Below are 27,830 nucleotides of genomic sequence, written 5' to 3'. Positions count from 1 at the left end.
AGTTTAGCTGGGCATGGTGGCACACACTTATAGTCCTAGCTAATTGGGAGGCTGAGGCAGGAGTATTGCTTAAGCCCATGAGTTAGAGGCTAAAGTCAGCTATAATTATGCTGCTGCACTCCAGCCTGGGTGACAGAGTGAGACCCTGTTTCTAAAAAATGAAGTAAAATACATGAAATTTAAAAAGAAACAAGAAAGAAGAGGCCAGATCATAAAGGGATTCATATGTTATGCCAAGAACCTTGAATTTTTATCCTGGGTTATGTTGTTAAAGCTAATGAAAGATTTTTTTTAGAGAGGATTAAAATTCTCATTTTAAGTCAAATCACTATGGTTTCTTAATGAAGAACTGATTAGAAGGGATTGAGACAGACATTAACAGTTTACTACCTAAAATCTTTTCTCCCTCTGCTCCACTTTTTTCTGTTAACGTAAATAAACCAAGCTATAATACTTACCTTCCAAAACTCTTGCAGCTAGAAATGGCCATGTGACACAATTTTAACTATTCAGATATAGACAGGAATTCCTTGGAAAGCACTTACCTTTCTAAATAAAAAAGCAAGGCTTCACAAGTAGAGTTCTTTTGCCTTTCCTCTTTCTTCTTTCCTCTTTTCTTCCCTTCTCCTGAACTGAAGACTGGATTCTGAGGACACCAGAGTCATTTTGTGTTTATAAGAATAAAAACACAAAGATTGCGAGGAATAAAAAGAAAAGGTGGGGACATAACATTTTGTATGATATCAATATTTTAGGAATTAATGGAGGAAGACCAGCCTGTTATGCAAATGGAGAAGGAGTTATCCTAGAGGAAGGAGAAGGCAGTGAACATCTGGTGGTACTGAGGCCAAGGGGAGAAAGCATTCAAGGGAGGGGTGGCAAACTGCATGCAAAGCAGCAGACACCAAGAAAGGTGATGTTCAGGCATCTTCAGGATACAAAGAAAAAGTGGCTTATTTTCTCATCGGTTATCCAGACTTCTCCACAAGTTCTCACCCTACTGAGAAATGGAGAAACTTAGGCTCTCCAATTAATGACGACATAAGCTCTTCTAATTTAAAGTTTCTTAATACATTTGACAAAAGTCCCTTTCAGATAAATTCTTCAGTCTTCCAGATTAATTTCCTCCCCAACTTCATCATTCCCTAGGATGTGGGAGTGTACACAAACTTACTGAGTCCTCTTAGTGGAGGGGAAGAAATGACTTAGACCTTTACTCATATACTCTTGTCTCTGCAGTGGGGACTTACTTTGTTCTGCACTAACACTGTTCACTGCCAAGCTATGTCTGCTTGCATATGGACCTTTGGCCAAATATAAACATTCACCACTGCCCAGAACCAGCCATGAAAACTGATTCTAGTCACCAAGGAATGTGCCCTCGGTTGCCTGTTCTTGACCTTAGTGATCACATGGTCTAGCATTCCAGCTGTACCTGCAGCTCACCAAGGAGGGTTTGGAATTTAGGCATTGGCTGCAATGCATTTGTGGCCACAGCCTCTGCAGAGCCACATTTGTCATGAAGGCATGAATGTCCTCCAAGGGTTTTGCCTGGAGAAGCACTCAACTTATCTATTTCCCTTCCTTGTAATGTTCTAAGGATCTTTCATTATTCCTTGGTGGTTTCTGCTATACCCCTCAGCTCTTGATGCCCCTTGTCCCCACCCTTCAGCCCCAGATGTTCCCCATTCCTTCCATGCCAGAGGGAATGGAACAAACATTCTGGAACCTAACAACCTTATTCTACCTCCATCTCTTGTCTTTGGTATTTTCTATTTTATTTTCCTTCTGGAAAAGAGCGTTCCCTTCCTCAGTAGTTATCAAACTTTAGCATACATTGGATAACCTGAATAAATTATTAAAACCCAGATTGCTAGACTAGGGTACATTCTGAGTCTCTGCATTTCTAATAAGCTTCTAGATGATGATGTTGCTGGTCCCAAAGCCTCACTTAGTGAATTACTGTTTTATAGCCTATTGGTGGTGAAGGCAGAAGAAGAAGGGGTTGAATTAAGCCTCAAGGCATCTGTCTAAAATTTGGAAGGTTCTCTCTAAACAGTAACATATTATTCACTACAGTATTTTTCTGAGTCCTTCAATTCTGCTTCTTGATTTGAAAGCTAAGGGATAACTAAAAATCAGAGATTTACATGTATATGTAAATGGATGCTGAGGATTCAGAATCCAGTGCAGTGAGCTGACTCCAGTGAGCTGACAAGTGAATGGGAAGTGAGGATAAACAATGTTTGTGAAATCTTGACTGTGACTGGGAGGATGGAGGAGTGGGCCTTTTCTTCTTCTTTTTCTTTCTTTCTTGTTTTTATTTATTTATTTATTTGTTTACCTATTTATCTTTTGGAGGGAGAGAGAAACAGAGGAGACTTGAGCATGTTAAAATGTGGATGCCAACAACAAGTGGAAAGACTTAAGGACACAGAGGAGAGTTTAAAATGAATGATCTAAAGTTCCTAATGAAAGGAAAGGAAATGGAAACCAAAGCGCAAGAAGGTAACTGTACTGGGAGGAGAGAGACATCCATGATGACGGAAAGGACAAGTGGGTTTGCATCGGGAGTGAAGAGTGTTAACAAGTTGAGTGCGGGAGGTGCACAGAGTGGAATAGGGAGCTTTGACATCTGGAGAATGTTTGCAGTAGCCATTCTGAAGAATAAGAGTGAACAGCTATGCAGGAAGCATGGTGCTGGCATCTATTCCTGGTGAGGCCTTAGGAAACTTACAATCATGGTGAAAGTCAAATGGGGAGCTACCATGATATATGGTGAGAAGGAACAAGAGAGAACTGGGGAGAGGTGCCATACTCTTTTAGACAACCAGACCTCGCATGAACTCAGAGAAGGAACTCACTTATCACCAAAGGGATGTTACTAAGCCATTTATGTGGGATGTGCTCCCATGATCCGATACTTCCCATTAGGCCCCAGCTCCAACATTGGGGATCACATTTCAACATGAGATCTGGAGGGAACACACATCCAATCTGTATCAACAGGCTACAGAAGGACAGAAGGGTTCTCAAAGTTCCAATTACCATTAATTAATACTTTAATGTTTTTTGTGCCTAGCCAAACTTTATTTAATGTCATATCTATCCTAGACATTCCCTTGTTCCGATAATAGCCCTCCTACATTTGTCCCTGTAGCCTAGTGCAATGTGATTTCCTGTTCTTGCTCATTTATGAGTGTATTTGCAATTTCAGGTGGGTTTTTCAGTTCTAACTAACCAATTCTCACATGAAATTCCCTTGTTTTAAATACAGATATTGGTTTCTATTTTCTATCTGGACCCTGACTTACACAGCACCAAGCCCTTTGGTCGTGAGATCCACCAGTGGAGGTGGACAATTGAAATAGCCCCTAACGTATTGCCACAAAGGAGTGATGGTGAGGCAAAGCGACAAGGGAAGTGATTAATGGCAAGACACTTATTACAGCAACATATCTTGCATTTTCATTCTAATTCAGTAATACAATACTAACGCTGTGTAGAGTAAGAATAGAGTTGCTGGCACCACAAAGCCACACAAAATAAATTCTACTTCATGTCTCAGTGATTCAAAACTCAGATATAAGTGGTTTTTCAAACATGTATAGAAGTGGTAGTTGCTTCAGAGAGTAGACACAGGGCTTATAGAATTATTTTTTACATTGACCAGACTCTGAAACTTATGATACGAAAGGGTTTTCTCAGAACTACACACACCAATATTCTTGCACTCATGAGTGAAAAGAAAAAAGCTCATTTTCTTTCTCTTATACTTTCAGTAAAACTGCAAGATTAGGTGATTTATTTTTATTTAACTTAACAACTCTAAAGCAGAAATTAGACATACTACTTTTGTTTTTTTAAAGTATTAGGAATGTCTGGGACAATGACAACTCTAAACTTCATCACCATTTCTCTTGGCTTCTATTTTTTGTGTGATTCTATTTGCATGTGTGTGTGTGTGTGTGTGTTCATTTGTGTGTGATAGTCCAGCTTTTTGGGCCAGGATATTGAGCAATAAGTGAGGTGAGGTAGTATGTGTGAGATGATGAGACCAACATAATCCAGTTCGTTGTAAAACATGTAATCAATTCAAACTGACAACATATACACATGAATGCATGTACATGAATTATCTCATACATTTTGCAGGAAAAAGAAAAACTCAAAAGGAGCCAAGAAAAATTCTTCACATGATTGTTTCCAAGAATAACAGTTTTAGGAAAATAACAATGTCACTAGGTATTTAATACAGTTTTTAAACTTGTAATCTAATGAACAAAAATAGAGGTGATTATTCTACTTTAGCTGTGCTAAAGAATAAGTACTTGTACCAATGTTTTCTGTGTTTTTCAGAGACTAATGTAGTTTTAAGGTGCCAAATCTAATCCTTTCATAAAACTATCTTCCAGGGAAAGGGTCAAACAATTAAATAGAGTCCTATGTCTAACTCCGTTAGTTGCCTTTAAGGGTTCCATGTACTATTTTAAGTTCAATTGGCTAAAATAATGTATTTAATATAAAGTGCATCTCAATAAAATGTATGTTTTTTAAAAAAGCTTTCAACACAAAGAATGAATAATTGACATGATGATACACCATTTATACTGATGTGATTATTATCATTGCACGCCTGCATCAAAGTATCTCATGGAATCCATAAATATACACACCTACCATGTACTCACAAAAATAAAAAATTAAAAAAAATTAAAAAGCTTTCAAGACAATGAACACTTTAAACAGACTCTGTGCCTTTCAAACCAGAGACATTTTGAGTTGAAGAGTCACTTGCATTTTGTTTTGTATTTATTTTCTACCATAATCCATTTCTGTCCCTTTATCCTATGATATTTATTTCTCCCACAAAAGCAGGTAGGAAGTGCACAATCGTAAAATGGGTTCTTTTATTGTTTAATCTCTTTTCTTCCTAATTCAACAGATAATTCATCTGTAGTAAAAGTTTACCCTGAGGTTTAAATCCATGGAAGTTACTTGCATTTAGAGACACAACAGGTGCACAACAAAGGCAACTATATCCACTCAATGTAAACTTTATTCCTAAATGCCCTTTTCTCAGAAAGCAAAACAAAACAATGGTTCATTTCTGGTTAATCGTCGTGACAGAAATTTAACAAAGTGATGGTCTGTCCATGATTGATTATTTAGAAGTCTAAATTTAGAAGCTAAGAACTGCAATCTGGTGGAAATCATTAGTAATCGCATGTGTATTTGCAATTCATAAATATTTTTTAGTTTCTGAAGTCTTTCACATTGCACTGGGGAACCAGGTGTAGGCTATGTTTTTAGTTGCTTGTCTACAGATATAGTTCGGAAATGCTATTTAAATAGGAGTTATGGGTGTTCTAGCTTGACTGCCCCTCAGATCCAACCAGACTGTCTGTAGGTAGAGTTAGGCAACTCCAGCCATCACACTGCTCCCCCATCTCCCTTTTTTATGTTTTTAGTGAAAAGATTCCTATCATCAAGTATTTGGGACTCGAATAAATGTCCAATCACCTCCTTGGTTTGACTGAAGCTAGGAGCTCATGGGAAAGGACTAAGGTGTGTCTATCATTGAAATCTAGACGCACACAAATATGACTGAATGTGTTTCAGAGAGGAAAACTAAGCCTCTGAGGGGGAACCCCTACGAGTAGGGGCAGCACCTGGGCCTGGTTGCTTGTAGAAAGGCTTTCAGGCAGTCCCTGACCACCCCGGACTCCACCTGTTTGGAGCGCCTGTCACTCTGAGGAAGTCAATGGCTATGCCAAAAAGATCCAGAATTCATCCCTAGAGATCAGTGACGTGCTAGTCTTCATCACCCCCTTTCTTCTGCGTCTCACATCCAAAACAGCAAAAGATTTGTGCATGAAGGGGTAGACAGTTTCCTAGTAGCCAGAAACAGAAGGACAAGCTACAGAGACCCAGCAGCACATTGTGAGAGGGGTAGGAAGGGAGAGAAAGTACGGAGGCCACGTGCTGAGATAACACCCTGCCTGGTCTGCCCATGATTCCGAACAAGCAACTGACTGCACAGGGGCCCACAGGCAGTGGAAAAGGCAGGTGCCTGAAAAAAATTAACAAGCACATGGTCCAAGATCAGCGACACAAAGGTGGGCATGGAATGAAGGAATGTGGCATTTCAGAAAGGTGCCCTGACACTCTGAGATGGAAAGCCACCGTGCTAATCACCCAACCACAGGGTTGCACATACACAACCTTCACAACTGAGGGCATCTCAGAAACATTTGGAGAGAGAACCGCCTAGAAGACGTTGGATTTTCTTCCACTGATTAGATAGCGTTTCTGAGCAGAGCGATCAGTGTATTACTGAAAATGCCATATACATTGTTCCTGTTGGTTCCTGAAGTTTGAAGGATGACCAATATGTATCTAGATAAAAACGATTGCATGCTAGTGTATCAAACAACCCATCTCAAGAATCAGCTAATTGTTCTTTCTTGCTGTGGCCGTGAGCTAAAATTAAATACAAATACGGTACTAATTTTATCATGTATTAGTTTTCTATTTCTGTGTAAGAAGATCCCACAAACTTACCAGCTTACAGCAACATACATTTATTAGCTCATAGTTTTGTAGGACAGAGTGACTGAGTTCTCTGCTCAGAGTACTGCAGGGCTGAAGATAAGGCCTCGGTCAGCCAGGCTGTTCTCATCTGATGGCTTCAGCAAAACATACACTTCCATACTCATTTTTGTGGTTGATAGAATTAAGTTCCTTGCAATTGTAGGACTGAGATCCCTGTTTCTTTGATGGCTGCCAACCAGTGGCTGTCCTGGGCACCTAGATGCAGTCCTTGCTATGTGGCCACCCCCATCGTCAAGCCGGAAATGCTTTGGTTTCATGCTTCAAATCTCTGACGTCTTTAGTCTTTGAACTCTAAATCCAGAGTTAAAGAGATCACCTGATTAGGTCACGCCCACCTGGGTAATCCTCTTATCTTAAGGTAAACTTATTTGGGACCTAGATTATATCTGCAAATCCCCTCATAGTACTACATAGATTGGTGTTGGAATAACTGAGAAAAGATGTGTGTGCATGTGTATGCACCAGGGGCCAGGAATCTTGGGGACTGCAGTAGCATTCTGCCTATGGCATATTGATTACCCTTTCACCTCATTTCACCTCATTTCCTAAAATGCAACTCTTTTACCAAAACTCCCATATAATCAAGTTCATAACTAACTCATAGCTAGGACAGAAAAGTGGTTTTGAAAACTAAAAGTAGACCAAAACTAATTTTTCCTGTAGCTCACTCATTTACTTATTGAATTACATTTATATAATATAAATCACATCTATTCTATCTAATGAGAATAGAATACTGGTGTTATTTGCCTCAAAATATCTTTTCCACATTCGTCTTGTCCTAGAATTGAAAGAAATATCAATGATTCAGATTTCTTCAAATGAACATAGTATCAGATTATATTCTTAATTACATGGATCGCTAGGAAAGAAAAAATTTGGAACAGAAAATGTACCTGAGAAGTCTAATTCTAACAGACAATCTTATAATTATTGGCCATATCGAAGGCCTTAGAGCTGCCCATTTATCTGAAAATTTTTATAAACCAAAGACTATATCATGAACTTGCACACCTCTTAAGAAGACTGGAATTTAATGAACAGCCTAAAGTGAAACTGTCACTTCTCCTCAGAAAACAACCACCAGCAAATTCCTCACAGAGAGTCTTGGGAGCACACCTGTCTCTTTGAACAGCAATTTGATTTCTGCTCAAGTAGGCACACAAATATTTTTGGCGTCCCCAAAACCTACTTGGATGAATAAGGTTTATTTTTTTTTATTTTTACATTCTCCCAAAGCCAAACGTGGCCACTGTTGTTCTTCCACTTATCAAATCTTTCATCAAATTTCCATTTCAGCAGTGGAAGAGCAGAAAGAAGAAAGTGTGTAAAATTGGACACATTTCTATGATCACAATATAAAGAAAACTAAGCACCACAGGACTCTATTGTCCAAGCTGAAACTTAGATGGCATCCGGTTCCTTTGTGGGAGGCCCTGTGGTGTGGCTCAGAGATATTATTTCCTTCAATGGTATTCTTATCAAGATATTTTGCATTTATGTGACACTTTTATTTTCAAAGGGACTTACAAAAATGTATTCGCAACACTCTATAAAAATCTGAGCTATTATTATTTCACTATGTAGATGAGAAAAATTATCAAAAGTAAGAAATTCACCTCAGGCCGTGAAATGAATAAAACATTAAAATATGACTGTTCAGACTTCCAACTTTCTGCCCATACTTAAACTTTTCTACCAAGCTTTTTTTACTTTATCTTGCAATGTGTCATCCAAAATCCTTCAAAAAATGCTTGCTCTAATGACCCAAAAGAAAAAACGACAAAAGGAAGGAAGGGAGTGAGGAAGAAAAGGAAAGAGGGAGAGGTAAAGAAAGAAGAAAGGACTACTAAGCCTTATTAGGATTCCATTTTTCCCTTCAACACTTCTCTTATACTTATTTAGATACACCATTTAAATAATTGCCATTTATAAAATTCCAAGTCTCACTTCCTGAAAGGGTATGTCTGTCAAAAGCTACCAAGAGAAAAGAGTAAATAGTCTCAATTTGTATGAAGAATATGTAATTCCTTTTTTGTTCCAGGGGCATCCACAAATAGAAATATCGATAAATACAGAATTTATTCTATACAGACCCAATAAATTCAGAGGCACTCAGGACCTTTGCAGGCCCCAAGAACTCTTACTTTGCAGACACATCCTACATTAAGTATAATTTTTATATAATCAGAAGAGCTTACTTAAGATGTAGTTGATTAGTGTAGTTGATTACTCTGTAAACATTACATTAACTACTAATGTCTGTTTTGTAATTTCTTTTTATTTTTTCAAGTTTAGCATGATGTAAAATTTTTATTTTCTAACTGCTTTTCATTTGTTCATAATTTTTGGAATCTTTGTTTTAATTTTTTTTTTTTGTAGGCTTTTGAAAAGTATATAGGCCCTGACTGATAGCAATCTCATTACTAGAAGCATGACAGCAATGCACAAAGCAGAAAAACCAAGTTATACACTATGAATTTGGCAGCAGTTTACTTTTTATAATTTTTGTTTGTTTGTTTGTGTTTGTGTTTTTTGAGACAGAGTCTGGATCTGTCACCCAGGCTGGAGTGCAGTGGAGGATCTCAACTCACTGCAACCTCTTCCTCCCAGGTACAAGGGATTCTCCTGCCTCGGCCTCCCAAGTAGCTTGGTCCACAGGCATGCACAACCACATCTGGCTAATTTTTGTATTTTTACTAGAGACAGGATTTTACCATGTTGGCCAGGCTGGTCTCAAACTCCTGACCTCAGCTGATCCACCCGCCTCAGCCTCCCGAAGTGCTGACGTTACAGGTGTGAGACATCATGCCCGGCCTGCCTATTACAATTTAAAGACCCCTCTTTTTCTAAAGTATGTTTTCTGCTGGCCTGCCACCAATAGATTTATTCTGTACAGTTAATGCCCACAGGCTACTATTGGTAAAGGTGAAAAATGTTCTCCACTTCACCAGCCTTGCAGGGTCACAAATAAATACATAAATGAGTTATTATTTTTTAGTTATCTATTGCTGCATTCACAAATTCCTCCAAAAGCTGGAGATTTCAAACCATAGCAAACACTTCTTATCCAGTTTCTGTGGGTCAGGAATTCAGGAGCAACTTAACTAGCTCTTTCATGACATTACAATGAACTCATCCCCCAAAGCTAAAGTCTCATCCGAAGGTTAACTGGGGCTAAAGGACACACTGACCTACATGCTTGGTGAGTTGTGCTATTTGTCAAGGAGACCTTAGTTTCCCTCAATGTTGACATCTTCACAGAATGCTGGAGTGTCCTCATAACATGGCAGCTGGGCTTCCCCCAGATCAGATAGTCCAAGAGAGAGCAAGGCAGAAGTGACAATGTCTTTCAGGACTAGCCCTGGAAGTCACACACAATTATGTCCCCCATATTCGATTAAGTAAAAGTTGAATTACTGAATATAATAAATAGCCCACATTCAAGGAGAGAAAAATCAGCCTACACCTTTAAAGGGAAGAGCAACAAAGGATTTGCTGATGTGGACATATTTTAATTACCACAGAAAATTATGTAAGAATTCTAAAAGAATTGTCCCTAATGAAGTTGCTGAAAGAGACTCTGAGAATTATCATTTATTCTTATGAGCAAACACAATCTGCCTTTGAAGGCTAGAAATTCCATTTAGAATAGAACTACTCATTCTTAAGTCTGCACATATATTTTTAAGAAAGGAAATTCTTCCTTTTAAATAACACTAAACTCAAATCCTTGGTGACCTTAGAGTTACACTATTTTTTAATAATTCATATTCATTGATCAGCCAAACATTCTGACACCATATTTAGGACTACTGTGATGGATCACATCTGTTCTCAAAGTAAAGTAAACAAATTCTCAATTTAGAAAATTAGTGTGAAAGCCCAGGTTTGATTATATTTTCTAATATTTCAATTTTGGAAAGTATATTTGTTATCTTTTGTTATTGAAAAATTAAACATAAACTTTGAGTGGATTATGATACGTATCTTAAAAATATAAAACAGTCAATAATATTAGTAGAACCTTACATGCGTAGGCCCGAAAATATACGAATTGTTATTTGTATATATGTGTTCAAATGTTTTTAATTTTTCCTAAAAGTTAGCAAAGATTTTTTCTTAACCTATGATTGTGACAATATCAAACACATAATGTTTGTATAAGAGAGAAGAGAGTGAGTGTGTATGTGGAAAGAGGTTGTTAGGGGGGCAGTTCTAACTAACCATGCTTTGGATGTTACCTGAAATTTATTTAACCCCACCAGCCTCTTGTAGTTGAACTTCTACCAAAGCTCATATATCAGCAAAGCATACACAAGTGGAAGTAAAATTCTTAGTGTCCGTGCAATTATTTCATACATGCAAAATGTAACCTTTTACAAACATATTATTGAGTCTGATCAAGGTTGTATAAGAATCATAACTTACTAGCCTTTTGCTTATAAAGGAATGAATTCATCTTCATATATTCTTCAGTCAGTAAGCATTGCCACTTCAGTTTCATAATATTGTAGACCATGCCTGCCTATAAAAGCTCTCCAGCCCCTATGATGTTACTTATGTATACATCATTTAAAGTCAGTTACATCCCTACCAATCATAACATTGAAACATTTTAATCTTTGGGATTGAAAATTAGAATGGTGGATATAGAAGATTTCTGTGTTTCTTTTTTTCCTCACTTCTCTTCGTCTTATAATCTATAGCTAGTAAAGGAGTAAGAGGACACATGATTGAGATTTATATGCATGAACTGAACATATTTTTCTCCTCAAAAATTCTTTGTCAAATCACCTGTTATCTCTCTATACATTATTGTGCCAGGTTCCTGCAAGGACTCATTGATAGCAAGTGCCAAATAATCTTTTGAAATGTTAATAATTAAGAGATTATATATTTATACACATATACATGATTACATGTATTATATACAAGGAGATAAGGCACGAAATATCCCATAGACTCTTTAATATTATTTTTCATTCAAATCTGTCATTACCTGCTTCTTTACTGATGCGACACATTAAACTAATTTTATTCTGACTCAAGTAATTTAAATCAATGAACACTACCTCATGAAGTGTTGAGAAAGAAAGAGATAATAAAATGTGATTATGAAGCCAGTGGATCCTGCCACTATCTTTGACAGCAATAATTAACCCTTATCTTATATGAGCGGGCTCTCATCTGAACTCCATACATAAGCAAAGCTATGAATAGTACCGTTTAATACACATGAAAACTGAGGTACAAAGGCCAGTGAGTTGTCTAAAGGTGATTAGGGAAGTTAAAAATAGGGCCTTTTTTTTTTTTTTCTGACACTTGCTTTTGAAGCTAGGGATCTAGACTTAGGCTTCTTCTTAGAACAACAAATCACATGTCGTAAATAACTTCGGACACCAAATACCAAATTTCCACCAACAAAACATAAGGAGGAACTGATTCAAAGAACTAAGCCATATAAATGCATATCAAGCCACATCCAATGCCAAGATTTTAAGTGAAAAATGATGAACCACGTAATAGTTCTGCATGAACCCATGATAAATATTTGGGGCAACAAAGAGTGGTACACTTGCCATAAGAGAGACACACACCTTTTTCTCGTTCAAGAGAACACCTTTCCGCAGTTTGCAGTCATGTTTGCTGAGGGAGATTAGGTCACTGGCAATGGTTTGGACAGTCTGTCACCAATAAAAAATACTGTGCTCTGGAGTAGTTGAAGAGTAATAAACAGTTAAAGTCTCAAAAGAAAGCAACTAAATACTTTTGAGCTTTTAATTGGGATTTTTTTTTCTTTTTTTTTCTTTTTTTTTTTTTTTCCGCATCTACAAAGATGCAAATCTTAGCAATACTGCAATGAATAAGATGGCCTCTGCTGTCAAGGCACTACTGCCTGGTAAGGCAGACTGACACATAAAAAGGCAATCATAAATCAGTGGAATAGTGTTTGAATGGAATAGAATTGTGGTAGGAGAAACTTTCCTCTTGGAGGAGCTGGGTTTTAAATAGAAGTGAGCTCTTTTTGTCAGGTTCTCTCTCGAATGGAGATAGAAAAGCATATGAAAGATAACTCGTAAGGAAATACAAATGGTTTTTAAGCACATTGTCTTATTTCTTCCAAATATACTGTAATTTCTATAACTGTGAGCTCATAATGATAAAATTTTAGTCCTTATAGCTGGTCATAGAAAATGAAGTTTTTAAAGAAACAGATCTTTTTTCAGTTTTCTTAAATAACTTGAAGTCAGTTAAATAACTTTGAAGTCAGCAAAGTCACTGACTTTGCTTTTTGTGTAGCCACAAAAGATCAAAAGATTGAAATACTTAGAGACTGGGCTAAGTTCACCACTTGGTTTAAATTCTATTGATTATCAAGGTAGGGGTTATATCAGGCCAAGCGCTTGCTGACTTCAAGTAAACAAAAACAACCAGAACGCTTCTATTTCCACCCATTGTTGCCTTTGTGGTGGAATAGCCTTAAACCATCTCACAGCTGTGGTTATATCTCCTCTAGCAAATCTTGGGCACAATTCAAATGAAGATGCAAGTAATTCTCTGAGAAAGACAATTCTTTCTTTTCCTAGGACAGCAAGCTGCAGGGAGGGCAGGGAGCTTGTCTGTCTTGTTGACTGATGTCTTTCCAAAGATTAAATTCAGCACAGAGTGATACTTTGTAAGGGTTTGCTAAGGTTTCACCAAAATAACTTCTCACCAAATTCAAAGAAGGAAATAATGAGTTTCAGACTAAGATATGGACAAAAGATTGGCTACACAAAAAGCAAAGTCAGTGGTTACTGACTTCAAGTGAAAGAAAACTAAAAAAAGATCCATTTCTTTAAAAACTTCATCTTCTATGACCAGCTATAAGGACTAAAATTTTATCATTATGAGCTGATAGTTATAGAAATTACAGTATATTTGGAAGAAATAACACAATGTGCTTAAAAACCATTTGTATTTCCTTATGAGTTGTCTTTCATATGCTTTTCTATCTCCATTCGAGAGAGAATCTGACAAAAAGGGCTCGCTTTTATTTAAAACCCAGCTCCTCCAAGAGGAAAGTTTCTCCTACCACAATTCTATTCCATTTAAACACTATTCCACTGATTTATGATTGCCTTTTTATGTGTCAGTCTGCCTTACCAGGCAGTAGTGCCTTGACAGCAGAGGCCATCTTGTTCATTGCAGTATTGCTAAGATTAAGACTTATGCCTGGCATATTTTTTATGATAATTAACTATTTAAAAAATAAATATTGAATACCAAGGGCTCTATTCTGGACAAAAAGTGATACCCGTGGCAAGTGAAGGGAGAAGGAAAGAAAAAGAGAGAAAATATTACGAAATTTACAGCAACATATTGTCCCACCTAGAAAAGGTGAAACTGTAGTGAGAGCTCCTAGAATTCAGTAGCATAGTATCTGATGGTCAAACCTTGGATAGTTCTTAGGCTGATTTTGAGAGAAACATCTGAAGGAGCCTCTATCCAAATGCAGATTAAGCTTTATCCAATGAGAAGCAAATGTCACAGGCAACAGAAACAGAGAGGAAGTGATTTTCGTCTGTAGATTTGGGCCCAGCCCTAGTCTGATAGTATGCACTTTGTAATATGGGTATAGAGATGAAAAAGACATTGTCACTGTGTCTGATTAATTTAGTAAACTATGTCAGCATAATAGTGCACCTTTGAAGAATGCTTCTAGACAAGGGGAGCGGAGGGACAAAGTGAAGCTCACTAATTCTCTGCAAACTTCTGCTTTTTGGTTAGACAAGCCCTGGTTAGGATTATGAGGCTGGAAATGCTTTTAACTAGTGCCTCTTTAGTTCTCCCTTGAGGATTTACTCTTCTAAAACCTTTCCTACATTTTTAATTTGGATTCTTCTAAGTACCAGTGCTCTTCCAACTCATATTTCAATTTGAAACAGTTTAGCAACCCCAGGCAGTACCACTCAAATCTGCCTACTGTACTTGTTGCTTAGGTTTTTGTACTCTTCTGGTGGCAATGGATGCTAATTACTAGTTGTCTTAGTTTCCAGGGCTGCCATAATGAAGTGTAGCAGATTGGATGGCTTAAGCAATATTAATGTGTTCTCTCACATTTCCAGAGGCTAGAAGTCTAAAATCAAGATGTCAGCAGGGCTATGTTCCCTCTAAAGGCTCTAGTGAGGAAATCTTCCTCATCTCTTCTGGCTTCCAATAGTTGCTGGCAGTCTTGGTATTTCTTGTCTTATAGTTGCCTCACTCCAATCTCTTCCCTCTCTTCACATGGCCTTCTCCTCTGTGTGCCAGCGTCTTTGTGTCTAAATTTTCCTCTTCTTATAAGGACACCAGTCACACTGGATTTAAGACCCACCATACTCCAGCATGACCTCATCTTAACATATATCTGCAAAAACCCTATTTCCAAATAAGTTTACATTCACAGGTTCCAGGTGGGCATGAATTTTGGGAGGGAAACCAAGTACTCCACACTAGCTAAACAAACATAAAAACTAATCTATGCTTATTGCCCTTTGCAATTTACAAGATTTCCTGCTATATTCTACAGTCCTTTATCACCAAAGGAGCAGGAGATAATGTGCAATTCAGGCAGTTGCCAACTTTAGATCAGCGATCCCCAAACTTTTCGGCACCAGGGACTAGTTTCATGGAAGACTATTTTTCTACAGACCAGGGAGAGGGCATGGTTTGGGGATGACTCAGATGCATTACATTTATTGTGCAGTTTATTTCTTTTATCATTGCATTGTAATATGTAATGAAATAATTATACAACCCACCATAATGTAGAATCAGTGGGAGCTCTGAGCTTGTTTTCCTGCAACTATGTTGTCCCAGATGCGGGTGATGGGAGACAGTGACAGATCATCAGGCATTAGATTCTCATAGGAAGCTTGCAACCTAGATCCCTTACATGAGCATTTCACAATAGGATTTGTGCTTCTGTGAGAATCTAATGTTTCCACTGATCTAACAGGCCGCGGAGCTCAGGCAGTAATGCTCGCTCACCTGCTGCTCACCTCCTGTTGTGCAGCCCAGTTCCTAATAGGCCATAGCTAGGGATTGGGAACCCCTGCTCAAATGCACGTAAATGTTGGAGAATATACCTTTTAATATCTGTCAAGTTGCGCCACCAGAGATTGAAGGAGGATTAACACTGAGTTAAGGTTTTATCATTCAAAATAATATTGTCTCCTTGTCCACAAAATACCTACCCAAATGTTCATGCAGGTTTGTGCTGTGGGGAAGCCCCGTGGTTTATATGGTGAATATGGCAGACCACAGAGCCCAGGCTTCACCAATTATGTAGGGTCATTGACTCTCTGTGCTTCAGTTTCTTTGTCTGTCAAATGGGGATAATAGAAAAAATCTCCTTTCATTGGTATAGGACTGACTGAGCTGATATACATAAAGTGCTTAGAAAAATGTCTGGTAAACAAACAGTACTCTCTGAAAGTCAGCAAAGATTATCAGACAGTTTCAGGGGATAAATTTATGTTGAGATTACCACCACAACCATTAATACCTATGTGATACTTCTAAGTTATTTTATATCATACTTTTCTAAATAAAAGGTAACTTTGTTGCTAATTTGAAGAAAGGAAGGATTTGCTCCTGTAATATTCAACTGCTGATTCCAGAAGTGCTATTTTAGATTGAGATGCTTAAACTTTTTTTGTTTCTATGGAGATTATCTACTGAATAGTTTACTTACTGCCCTGAGCTGTCAACGCATACTGTTTAATTTATAAAGCTGATCTAAACCTCTATGGGGGAAAAAGCCACCAATATTTCTCCAAACTTGCTTGGATTTATTTTCAGTGTCAGAAAAGACATAACATTTATTATGATTCACCTTAGCATGATGACATTTCATTTTTCTTGTTGAAGAAGATGTTCCAAAAAAAAGAAAAAAAAGTTCAAAATCTCTTTCGTCTTCTGGATGTCTCATAATAAATGAGGGGTTCTGCTTTTCTTCAGTGCTTCAATAGCAAGAAGTGTTTACATTTCAGGCCAAGCCCCCACCGAATATTTACAAAATTTGTTGTGAGGTGTTGAAATATAAATCTAGAGTTTGAAACCTACATCAAATATAAGAGAAAAGTCTATTTTTTAAAGTGTGAAACAAAAAGTCAGAAGTAAAAATGTAAATATTTTAAAGGCTTATTTAAATCCTTAAGTGTCTTCTTCATAAATAACACATAAAACTTGTTTTATCAAATGTTCTTTGGTTGTGTCATTCAGAATATAATACATTGAATTATTTTAGAGGAATAAAAGATACAAAGCTTAGATTATTAATACTTTAGAGATATTAGAAGACATATAGATAATATGCATGAAATTAATCTGTATGAAAAAAGTTTTACAGTTTTGAAAATGAGTCAAACCTTATATTTTAGGCTTTTAGAGATGCACTCATAACCGGAAAAGTCTTTTATGAAGAGCAGAGTGAAAAAGCTTATTCTTTACTCTAATACCTAAATGAAGACTGGAACTTGACTTAGTAGAACTAGTCACTGATATTCAAATACAATGATGTTGCATCAAAATGTCAATGTTAAATTTGTTCTATACTGACGGTATATTATATGCATCTCCTATGCTTCTCCCACCTTGAGATTGCATTTCTAAAAAAAACCATACCCTCCTACAGACACACAGAACACTCTAAATAACTTAGAATATTATTTACTAAGCATTTTGAGTTCTTAAATGTTATGTCTCCTGGGACTATGCCAGGATTTCCACTTCTTTTGAACCCAGGAAAATTAGTAGCTTTGTAACAAATGCTTGTTAACAAAATAAACAGAATAGCAATACAGATTCCCTTAATTGCCAAATAAATAATGAATGGGTAGGAATGAGTTGACATAAATGGAAACCTCATAAAAATTGTACATTCTACATCATGTTTTACATTTATTGAAAAGAAAAGAGACAGGGAAAGGATTTGAAAAACAAAACAAAACAACAACAAAAAAGGTGAACCAGTTCTGGAGAGACTATTTAAAGCACATTTGTACTGAGTTAATTAAGTGGTGTTTTTTTCCTTTCACTTTCGTTTGTTTCTACAGAACAAAACAGCAGATTTAAAAAAAAAAATACTTTATTATAACACTGTCATTCCAAACTGGCCTGATAGGATGTCCTTCCAAAAAATCTACATTAAAATGGTAAATTCTATGATTATCTTCGAACACTTTCCTGGAAGTCATTGAAAGTATGTTAATAAATTGTCATGTTATTTTAGGAAAAATTTATACATAACTCATTCCCCAAACAATAGAGCATAAGAAATTACACTTATGCTTTACCTTCCTTTGGAAGTAGTGAGGTTCCTATCATAGGGACTCATACTTGTTTTCTAATCAAACATATTTATCTTTGAAATATATTTATCACTTTCTTTATGCTGTTTGTTCATGAATCAACCCAATCTAACTTGCCTTTTAAGGGTCAAATTATATTAAAAGCTGAAAGTGAAACTTAAGCAATAGTTAGGTATTTTGAAATCACATCAGGAGGAACTCAGGTTTGAAGTCAGTAGAGAGAGCTTGATTACAAGCCAGAAGTGGGTTCTCGTTCCTGCTGTGTTTCCAACCAGCTAGGTGTGACCATGAATAATAGACTTTCCTACTTTGGTCTCAGTTTCCTCATCTCCGAAATAACATTTGCCAATGGAACATGCTGTTGTGCATTGGTCAAATAAGAATATCACTGGTAGTGAGAAAGAATTGCCACTTGGGGACACTAAGAAGGTGTGCCTGTGACAAAGAAAACAGATGTGCAAAAGAATGAAGAGAAAGATGAACCAAAATGTGTCTGTTGTGTAAAATGAGAGCAGTACTTCAATCATCTTTGATTTGCAACTGACTCACTTACTTTTCTTATTCAGATCCATATTTCTAGAAAAGAAAATTATCTCAGAATAAGAAAACCAGGACTTTTCTCCCCTGTTCTCAGCTGTTATTTTTCTGCAAAGCTGCAATGATAGGGACATGATTCTGTTTGCTAAATAGTGAATCACAAGCTCAAACACAGCAAGGACCTCACCCCAACATACTTCAACCTGCTGACAGCTATGAAGCACAGCAACAATGGGATTTCTTTACAAAGTAGGCTGTCATGTGTCTAATAACTACATTTTAAGTGAGAGATTTCTCATCCCCAAGTTCTAAGAAATCAAATATTTAAACAAGAAATGGAACATATGGAACTGAGCCTGCCAAACTGGGCTTATCATCAAGATTACTATCTCAGTTTGGGAACACTTCAGCTAGCATGACCTGGAAAATTTTGAACTTATTTGCTGATTTATATTTTTAGTTTAAAAGTGCATGACCAACCTTATAAGCCAAACTAGGAAACTTACGTGTAAGTGTACCTTAAGTAAATATATTCAAGTTTTCCATCTCTAAAGTACTTGTGGACCAAACAATGCTAATAAATTGAGAACTTTTCTTATCAATCAGGATCCCCCACTAGTTTCAGAGCAACACAGCAACAATCTGCCTTCCAAGAAAGAGTGGAAATAGTGGAAGTTGTAATCACATTATACATATTTTTTAAATTATTGTTTGAATTACCATACAAACTTTGATTAGCTCAACAAAATGCAAACTGAAGAACTCTAGGATATTTTCAAGCATTTTGTTTTTTAAGTTTTCCACATTTCTTCTCACTGAAACTTGAGGTAGACTATTACTCTAACTCGTCTTGTTTGCTAATAATGGGTCAACTCAGAGAGGCTCCCATTTGAATTAATGCAAATTCCAACTTAGTGATGCCAATTTCTGTAATGGAGTTTTACTATTCTCTTCTTTGCAAAATTTCTGGAACTTGATTTGGATTGTCAATATAAAAAGTTTGGAATAATTCTGTTAGAAGTTCTGAAGGTACCAAAGAGAGCTTTCACCTCATGGCCCTTTGGGGTGTAGGGTTCTTACGAAGGATCAGATTCTACCTTCCTAGTCAGTTGGATGGTTAGGAATGTAGGAGTTGAAGGATAAACCCAAAGAGACACGGAGTTGACACTAGGCCAACTCTTGATGTAGTTAAGGTTTATACATCACTTCTATTTTTCATAAATCTACTTTTAGGATGCCTGGGTGCTACTCTTACACTTGGGAGGTACAGGCTTCACAGATCATGGCTCCTTCATTAATCACCTGACACGAAAATAATCACAAAACTTTTCTGTCATCCTGCTCACCCCTTAAAATTTACCTATGCATAGCCTCTGTGCTCAGGGTTCTCTCTGTTAAAGTTCATCTGGTAAACTAAACTAATAGGTTCCTATAAAACAATGCATCATTAGTACCACTGGACAATTCACTGAGAAAAAGTGGAGCTGACTTTAAGCATTGCAGCAGCCTTAAGAGAAATGGGGCTATAGACAAGGGCAGGGACCGAGATATGTCCCAGGTTTTATCTCATCCATTGACATAAAACCAGAAAACTTCCAAATAGTAGAGGTGATGGCAACTCTGCCCCATGGCACTTGTGTCTTCTTGTACCTGTGGGTGGGTCAGGTTGTGTTTATGTGTGCAGACATGCCTGACAGTGCTGTGTGTGTGTGTGTGTGTGTGCACATGCCCGTGTGTGGGTATGTTGACCAATAAACAGTTTGATTTAGAATTTTAAATCAATTGTTTTATGTTGTGTAAATATGATTTCATTTGACCTTCCCACAACTGTCTAGTCTGCAGAAGTGGAAATATATGGTTGAAAAATTTCTGTGCTTCTTTTAGGCATAGTGCTAGCCAAATTGAGGGAATCCAGAAAGAAAAGAGATGGAGAGGTTATTTTTTTCTCCCATTTATTGCCCAAAAGAAATCTTCAGTGTTGCCCCAAGTCTAAAGGGGAAAACTATTTTAGTAAAAAGCTCAATGCAGAAAAAGAGAGATGATTTCATAAAAGTTCTAAATTTTCAAATCAGATCATGAATCATGTTTCAACATTTATGAATACAAACATCTATTGAGCATATACCAGAGCAGTTGGTGGGGAAACCACAATGAAAAATGTTAAAGCCAGAGGTTCCCAAACCCTCTTTGTTTATACCACCTTTAGCGTCTTTGCAATTTTTTAAATCATGCCCTGGTGCTAAAAGAAATACCTAACAGTTCCATTTATTAAGTAATTAGGCACAAACAACTTAATGAGTATTTGTGTCTTAAAAGCTTCATAGCCACTAAAAAGGTAATACATATGATTGAAAGAAAAATATTCATTCTTAAATAACCACAAATATTTACTAGTAGGATGTGTACATATCTTTTCGAATCTTGGAAGTTGACATTGTCATCCTTATTTCTTGTTTCAAATTGACTTTCACATGATACTTGTTTTAATCACAGAAACCTCTAAAATATCAGCTTCACAAAAATATAGTATCATCCAAAGGAATGTAGCATGATCTAATGTTGAAACTGTGAGTTGATAGTTTCACTGGTAGTTCCTGCAGTGTCTGACAGATGGCGAATATCATTGTGTTTCTCTTGCAATGCTTAAATATCCCATGGTACCATGTGAATTTGCTGTGGCACCTGGGGCATTTGAGAACCAGGTGGGTAAGCAGTCCAGAGCAGCACAGCTTAAAACTGTTGCAAATATTGAAAGCAGTTTCAGGTCCGCTCCAGTTTCAGAAACAAGAGAAGCAAGACTCAGGCAAATGATTGGGGGAAAGGAGTCTTCCTATTTTCTTTGTGACAAGAGAGGACAGGAGAAATATTTGTCACCAGTGCCTGTTGATGCTTGGAAACACAATGTTGTGTGGGTTGGAAACACAATGTTGCATCCTATTGACAGATGATACCCAGACAAAACAAGAATATTTTGAGCTCAGAAAATGAGCTACTTACACACTATACCCTCCCAAATATCCTTAACATTCTTTACAGCCAGTAAAGACAAGATATGTCCATACACAAACAGAAACACTCAAGAACAAAGGCAAGAACATAGCCAAAAAATAACAAACATTTTAGCAAAGCCAAAACCTTAAAAGCAAGGTTCTCAATTCTAAAGTCAGGCGTATCACCATCTGTAGAAACAAAATCTCTAGAGCAGATGGAGACTTCAAAATCTATATGTAATTGACATCCTACAAGAGATCAGAGAGGCTATCACATCCCTAAACCAAGAACAGGCTATTATGAAAAAGAATAGAATCAAGATATTGGAATTTGATTCGTAAAACCTGATTGGCCAACATAGAATCAGATATAGAAAAAAGTAGAGAACTAGAAATTCAAACTGGATAATTTTTCTAATAATATTCTTCATGAACATGAGTGACGATACTATAAAATGGAATAATAGATATAGCATGCCCCAAACAAGACATGCCCAGGGAAGGCAGTTTAAACAGTTTTCTTCTTTTCCCTTGGATGTATAAATTACAGGGTCTAACTTCAGCCTCTCACATGCACGCGCACACACACACAGAGCCATATGTGTGTCCCCTCAAAATTCTTATGTTAAAAATTCTAACCTCTCACATGATGGTATTAGGAGGCAGGGCCTTTGGGAGATAATTAGGTCATGGGAATGGATCCCTCTGAATGAGATTACTGCCTTTATAAAAGCCCACAAGAAAGCTTGCTTTCTCTTGCTGTTTTTCCTCCTGTGAGGATACAAGGAAAAGATGACCTTCCGCAAATCAGAAAGTGGGCCTCACCAGAAACCAGGTCTGCCCACACCTTTTTCTTGGAGTTGCCAGCACTCAGCATTGTGAGAAATAAATTTCTATGTTTAAGCCTCCCAGTCTATCATATTTTTGTTATAGCAGCCTGAACTGGCTAACACACACATACAAACACACATATCACAAAACCTTTATAGTAAAATGAAGTATTATCCTCAGTTAACAAATGAATAAATAATAAAGAGAAACAGCTTAGGGGGTTTTATTATAGTCACACAGTAAATTATGATGATAGAGCCTAGCCCAAATACTCAGATTTTTGGTTTATGGCTCTTTTAAAATCATTTTACTTACATTCATTAATCTGTAAAAATTATATTCAAGGTGGCAAAAGCAATAATGATAAAACTAAGAACTCCTTTGCTCTGAAATTCTTTGAAGACATGGGAAGGGGTTAAAGTTATCACAGTTATAGCAGTGCAAGGTATTCAAGACTTATTTAACAAGTACGTCATAAACAAATCATCTGGATAATTTGTCCAGATATAATTTTCCCAAATAATAGTCATTCAAATATTGTTCGTAACACTTAAATGTGAAATTGAGATATTTTAAATGATGATGTATAATTTCTTATAAAAATCCTCACTGGACTGTAGTTCTGATGGTTTGCAAAAACAAATCTATCTATAAACATTTACCTAGAGATAACTAGAATGTTTCACTTCAATTCTTAGCAATTAGAGGAAATGTATTTCAATGCAAAGGATCTGTTTTTTTAAAGGAAGCATCAGGTAATAGAGAAGAGCCAGTACGCACTATATAAGAAGAAATTATCACTTGCTAACAGGAAAGCATTTTTAAGAGGACTGAAAAACCCTGTGAGGTAGAGGAAATTAGGAGATACAATTCAGGAATACTTTTAAAAGGACTTTTGTAAGAGCATTTAGAGAGAAAAATAGCTTAGTTACCATGGATGAATAAAGAATTGGCTTTGGTTCTAGAAACCAGCTATATCTAAATTCATTTATAGTTGAAAATTCAATGATTCTACAATTCTTTGATCTTCAGGGCTGTTTTCTAACTCCAGGATTCAAAGAAATGGAAGGGATGAGTAAAAATATCTATGAGCAGAGACATGCAAAAAAATGAGGTCATCAAAAGATCAATGATGAATTATACCTTATTTTAACTTTGTTTAAAATAATCTGTAAAAGAATTACACAGCAAAAGCAACAATCTCTACATTTATGTTAAATCCTTGAACATAAACAACTTTAATGAAATGTTTTTAGGGAAAAATAATTCTAAATATGTGATTAAGAGGGAAGAATTCCAAGTAATTAGCCTAAAAGCAAAGGAAACAGAGGCCAATATTGTCCATCCCTTAAAACTTTCAGCCAGGGGACATCTATGCTAAAACTTGCACCAATTAATACATTTTTACCTACTAAGTGCCAGTCATTGTGCTAAATCCTTTACACGGGTTATCTAATTTAATCCTGCAACAGTCCTAAAGGTAAAATTTTTACAAAATTCAGGTACATTCATCTTTAAAGCAGGGGATGTAATGTTGTCTGCCACACAAGAAAAAAAACTAACATGAAAGTGTTAAGCAACTTTTATAATCGGGAGATGAAGAGTTTTCTGTGGAGACAGCAGATAAATAAATTTGGTAGTACTTTGTTCTGAGGAAAGAAAAGGGTTAACAGAATTACAAAGATAATAAAATATCTGTACTCACCAAAAGGCAGAATTCAGCACCTAGAGTACACCCAATTAAATTACATTAAATGTTAAAGAACCTGATATTTTACAGGGATAGGTATCAAACAATAAACCCAAGATTTGGTGGAGACCAAAGCTATAATTAATTTCAACAATAGCTTAGATAAGTTAATTTTTGATAAAAGCTGGGGATGTCTGTGAGATTTTGATTTGTTGATTCAGAAAATAACAGGGCATGATAGCTGACTCCTGTAATCCCAGCACTTTGGGAGGCCGAGGTGGGCGGATTGCCTGAGCTCAGAAGTTCAAGAAAAGCCTGGCCAACAAGGTGAAACTCCGTCTCTAAATCAAACTAAACTAAACTAAAAATACAAAAATTAGCTGGGCATGGTGGTGGGTGCCTATAATCCCAGCTACTGAAGAGATTGAGGCAGGAGAATTGCTTGAAACCAGAAGGTGGAGTTTGCAGTGAGCCGAGATCCCATCACTGCGCTCCAGCCTGGGCAGAAGGGCTGAACTCTGTCTAAATAATAATAATAATAATAATTCTCAAACACTTCTAAGTTTAAGGACTGAAAATACAGTGGCAAAATTGCTGTCTGTTGAAGTATGGGCAAATGGCCAATAAGATAGTATTGCTACTAGGAAGATGTAACTGGCCATTCCTGAAACGTTGGTTGGGTATTTTTCTGGGAAAGCTTCTCATAGTCTGCCATGCCTAATTCTAGATCTCACAGGCTTGGAAACCTGACTTTTATTTTATTTATTTATTTAGAAACAGAGTTTCCCTCTTGTCACCCAGGCTGGAGTGCAATGGTGGGATCTCGACTCATTGCAACCTCTGCCTCCCGGGTTCAAGAGATTCTCCTGCCTCAGCCTCCCAAGTAGCTGGGACTACAGGCACCTGCCACAAAGCCCAGCTAATTTTTTGTATTTTTAGTAGAGACGGGGTTTCACCATGTTGGGCAGGCTGGTCTTGAACTCCTGACCTCAGGTGATCTACCCGCCTCAGCCTCCCAAAGTGCTGGGATTACAGGAGTGAGCCACCACAACTAGCGAGAAACCTGACTTCTTAGCAAACTGTCTCTCAGAGCAAAATCACTTTAACCACAGTGATTAAGACTAGAATCCATTGATTAAAATGTTTTGTGTGTTTATAGTATACATACATATGTATACTATATGTATATATATGTGTGTGTATGTGTATATATACCAAAAATATCTCAGAGACCTAAATACATTCCCATTACTTAGCAGATATAAACAGCAATTTCAATCATAATCAGAAAGTTTGTTAGTGAACATGGAATCAGAATAAAGAAAATTGAAGTGGAATTTCCTTGTTCCAAATCTCTTCTGCCTAGCTGGTGGTTGAATGAAAATAAGTGATCAATTGTGTCTATTACTTTTCGTGCCAATCCTTCAATAAGGTTATAATCTAACCCTCTATCAGCTCAGAAGACCAGGTGCCTCTTTTTTCTTTCCTCAAATCCATTAGATATTGAATTGTAGCTTAAGATTTGGAGGGCAAACACGTGTTGCTTATTTCAAATTCTATTTATTGACTCACTCTGCCCCCATCATAACAAAGACAATATAGAAGACCAACAAGGTTTTCTATTAAATCTCCTTTCATTCACAGGAAAGAGACTATATCCTGGGCCAGCATTGCTCTGACTGTCAGGGAACGTATTATAATCTCAAATAAGATCAAATTATGTTCAATTATGAACACAAGAGTAGGAAGAAGCCACCTTGAATCTAGTGGAACTGCTGTTCTCTGCAGTAAGGTTATGGGCACAGGGCTTTTCTGTTGTTTACCCATGAATGCTGTCCTTAGAATCTTAGCATCACCACCTCACCTTAATGTGTCCCTAGAGACAGCTGAAAGCTTGATGTAACGACACACACCTAAGGATATCTTTATAAATGATAAGGTAAATTGGTCCAAATAAAAATTAAGTCTGACCTCAAAATATATTTTTTAATTAGTTATTTTTATAAAATTCAAATGCCATAGAATGTACTATCTGCTTAAATAGACAAAGCTCTTGACGCATTTTGAGATGCCATTTGTTTGGTGGGTGAATTGTAATGAAGCTTCCTTTAAGATTATCTGCAGAAGCAGACAAGTGATCATTGAATTTAGTTTGCTATCCTATGGCCTAGGCTCCTGTTGTCATGAAAACCTGAAATTGGTTGCCAAACACTTGCATAGTAATTTTGAGATTCTTATAATTTAAAGTTCAGTCATTTCTTGACTTAAGGATACTTATTGAGGAAGCTTCCATCATCAACCTCCGTTTAAAAAATTTCTTACTGTGTGGATTTGAATCAGGGCAATAAAAGGATCATCCACAACCTCCACATCACTCAGCCATATTAACTTATGATGTAATCTAGTAAAGGAATCAATAAGTGAGACCCAGTGAGGAACCTGAGACTGTTCAAGACTAGAACGCAGGTAGGCACCATATGGCCAGAACTGAAGTGACTACGTATTATCTTCAACCAGGGGTGTTGGATTTACGCAGTTTCTTTGGCTGGGCAAAAATGATCTTGTAATGCCTCGAGTTATAGGCTAGCAGACATTAGGCACCACACTATCCCTTCAAGGTACGGTCTTTTTAACCAGACCTAGGAAGGCAAAGAGGGCTGTTTGTGTTAATTCAGAGTCGGCAGAAGAACTCACAAAACCTTCTTGTTTTGCCCTAATGTGAGCTGACCCTTTTTGCATCAGGTGGCTCCCCTGACTGTCCTGCCCTTTGGGTATTGGGCAATTAATTCACAAACATAAAATCCTGAACTCTGGGCTAAGAAAATACGAACTGATTTGGTAAACAAATGATACGTAAAATCTATACGCACAGAGTGGCAAGTGACAAAGGAAATTGCAAGTGCCCCTAAATGCTCTTTCCCATCGATTAGCGAGAGAATCTAACACATACACAGAGGAGATGGAGCATAAAATTGGGCGGACTGACTCAGAGGTTTGTTTTGATTTTTAAATCATTTATTAAAACTAAAAATGAGTGTGTGTACGTGTGGGGAGAGGGAACAAGGATCCTCTAACCAGCAAAGGGGCTGTTGGCAGGCGATGTACAAATGAAAGCGCGCTTTCTAAATTTCCAAAGCACTAAATGGAGAGAAATGCGCAATTATTGTGGGATTCGCCCAGAGGAGCAGCCTCAGGAATTGAAGGGGATCCTGTCCTGTCCCTCCCAGAGGAAGGCTCACGATTGGATTGGAACTTCTAGCGACTGCCTGAGGTGAGCTTCAGGTGGGGACCGATCCCTCCAAGTCCGAGGCAGTTATCCACAAGAAAAAACGCGCGTGCCCCCGCTACTCCTGCGGAGTGGTCGTCCGGGGACAGGCGCCCTGCAGGGCATCTGGAGGACCCCAAATGGCTCAGCCGGGCCCGCGGCGCAACAGGCTGCACAATGAATTAAAACAATAGCGAGAATGAGCAAATGGCTGGTGGGCGGAACCGAAGCTCGCTCTTCGGAGCTGGAGTGCCGCGCGGAGTGGGGTGTCAGCGTCCCAGGGATGAGACCTTCCCCTCCCTCTTCCACTACCCCCGTCCCCACCCCCCCGACCAGACTTCTCTTCCGTAGCGTGTCCTCCGGGCCACGGGGAAACAGAGGCAGAGAGACTCGGGAAGGAGAAATGGAGAACCCAGGGCAACGCAGTCGGTGCTGAAGCGCCATCCCTTTTTCACTGAGACCCCTCTGGGCCCCGGGGCCGGAAGCCCTTCGCACACTCCAGCCCGGGGGAGTCCAGGCTGGGTTCCGAGCGCCCGTGGCTCTGTGGCCGGGAGGCTCCTTGC

The sequence above is a fragment of the Colobus angolensis genome, unplaced genomic scaffold (genome assembly GCF_000951035.1).
Source record: "Colobus angolensis palliatus isolate OR3802 unplaced genomic scaffold, Cang.pa_1.0 Scaffold180, whole genome shotgun sequence".
Classification (NCBI taxonomy): Eukaryota; Metazoa; Chordata; class Mammalia; order Primates; family Cercopithecidae; genus Colobus; species Colobus angolensis.
This window is presented reverse-complemented; position numbering follows the sequence as displayed.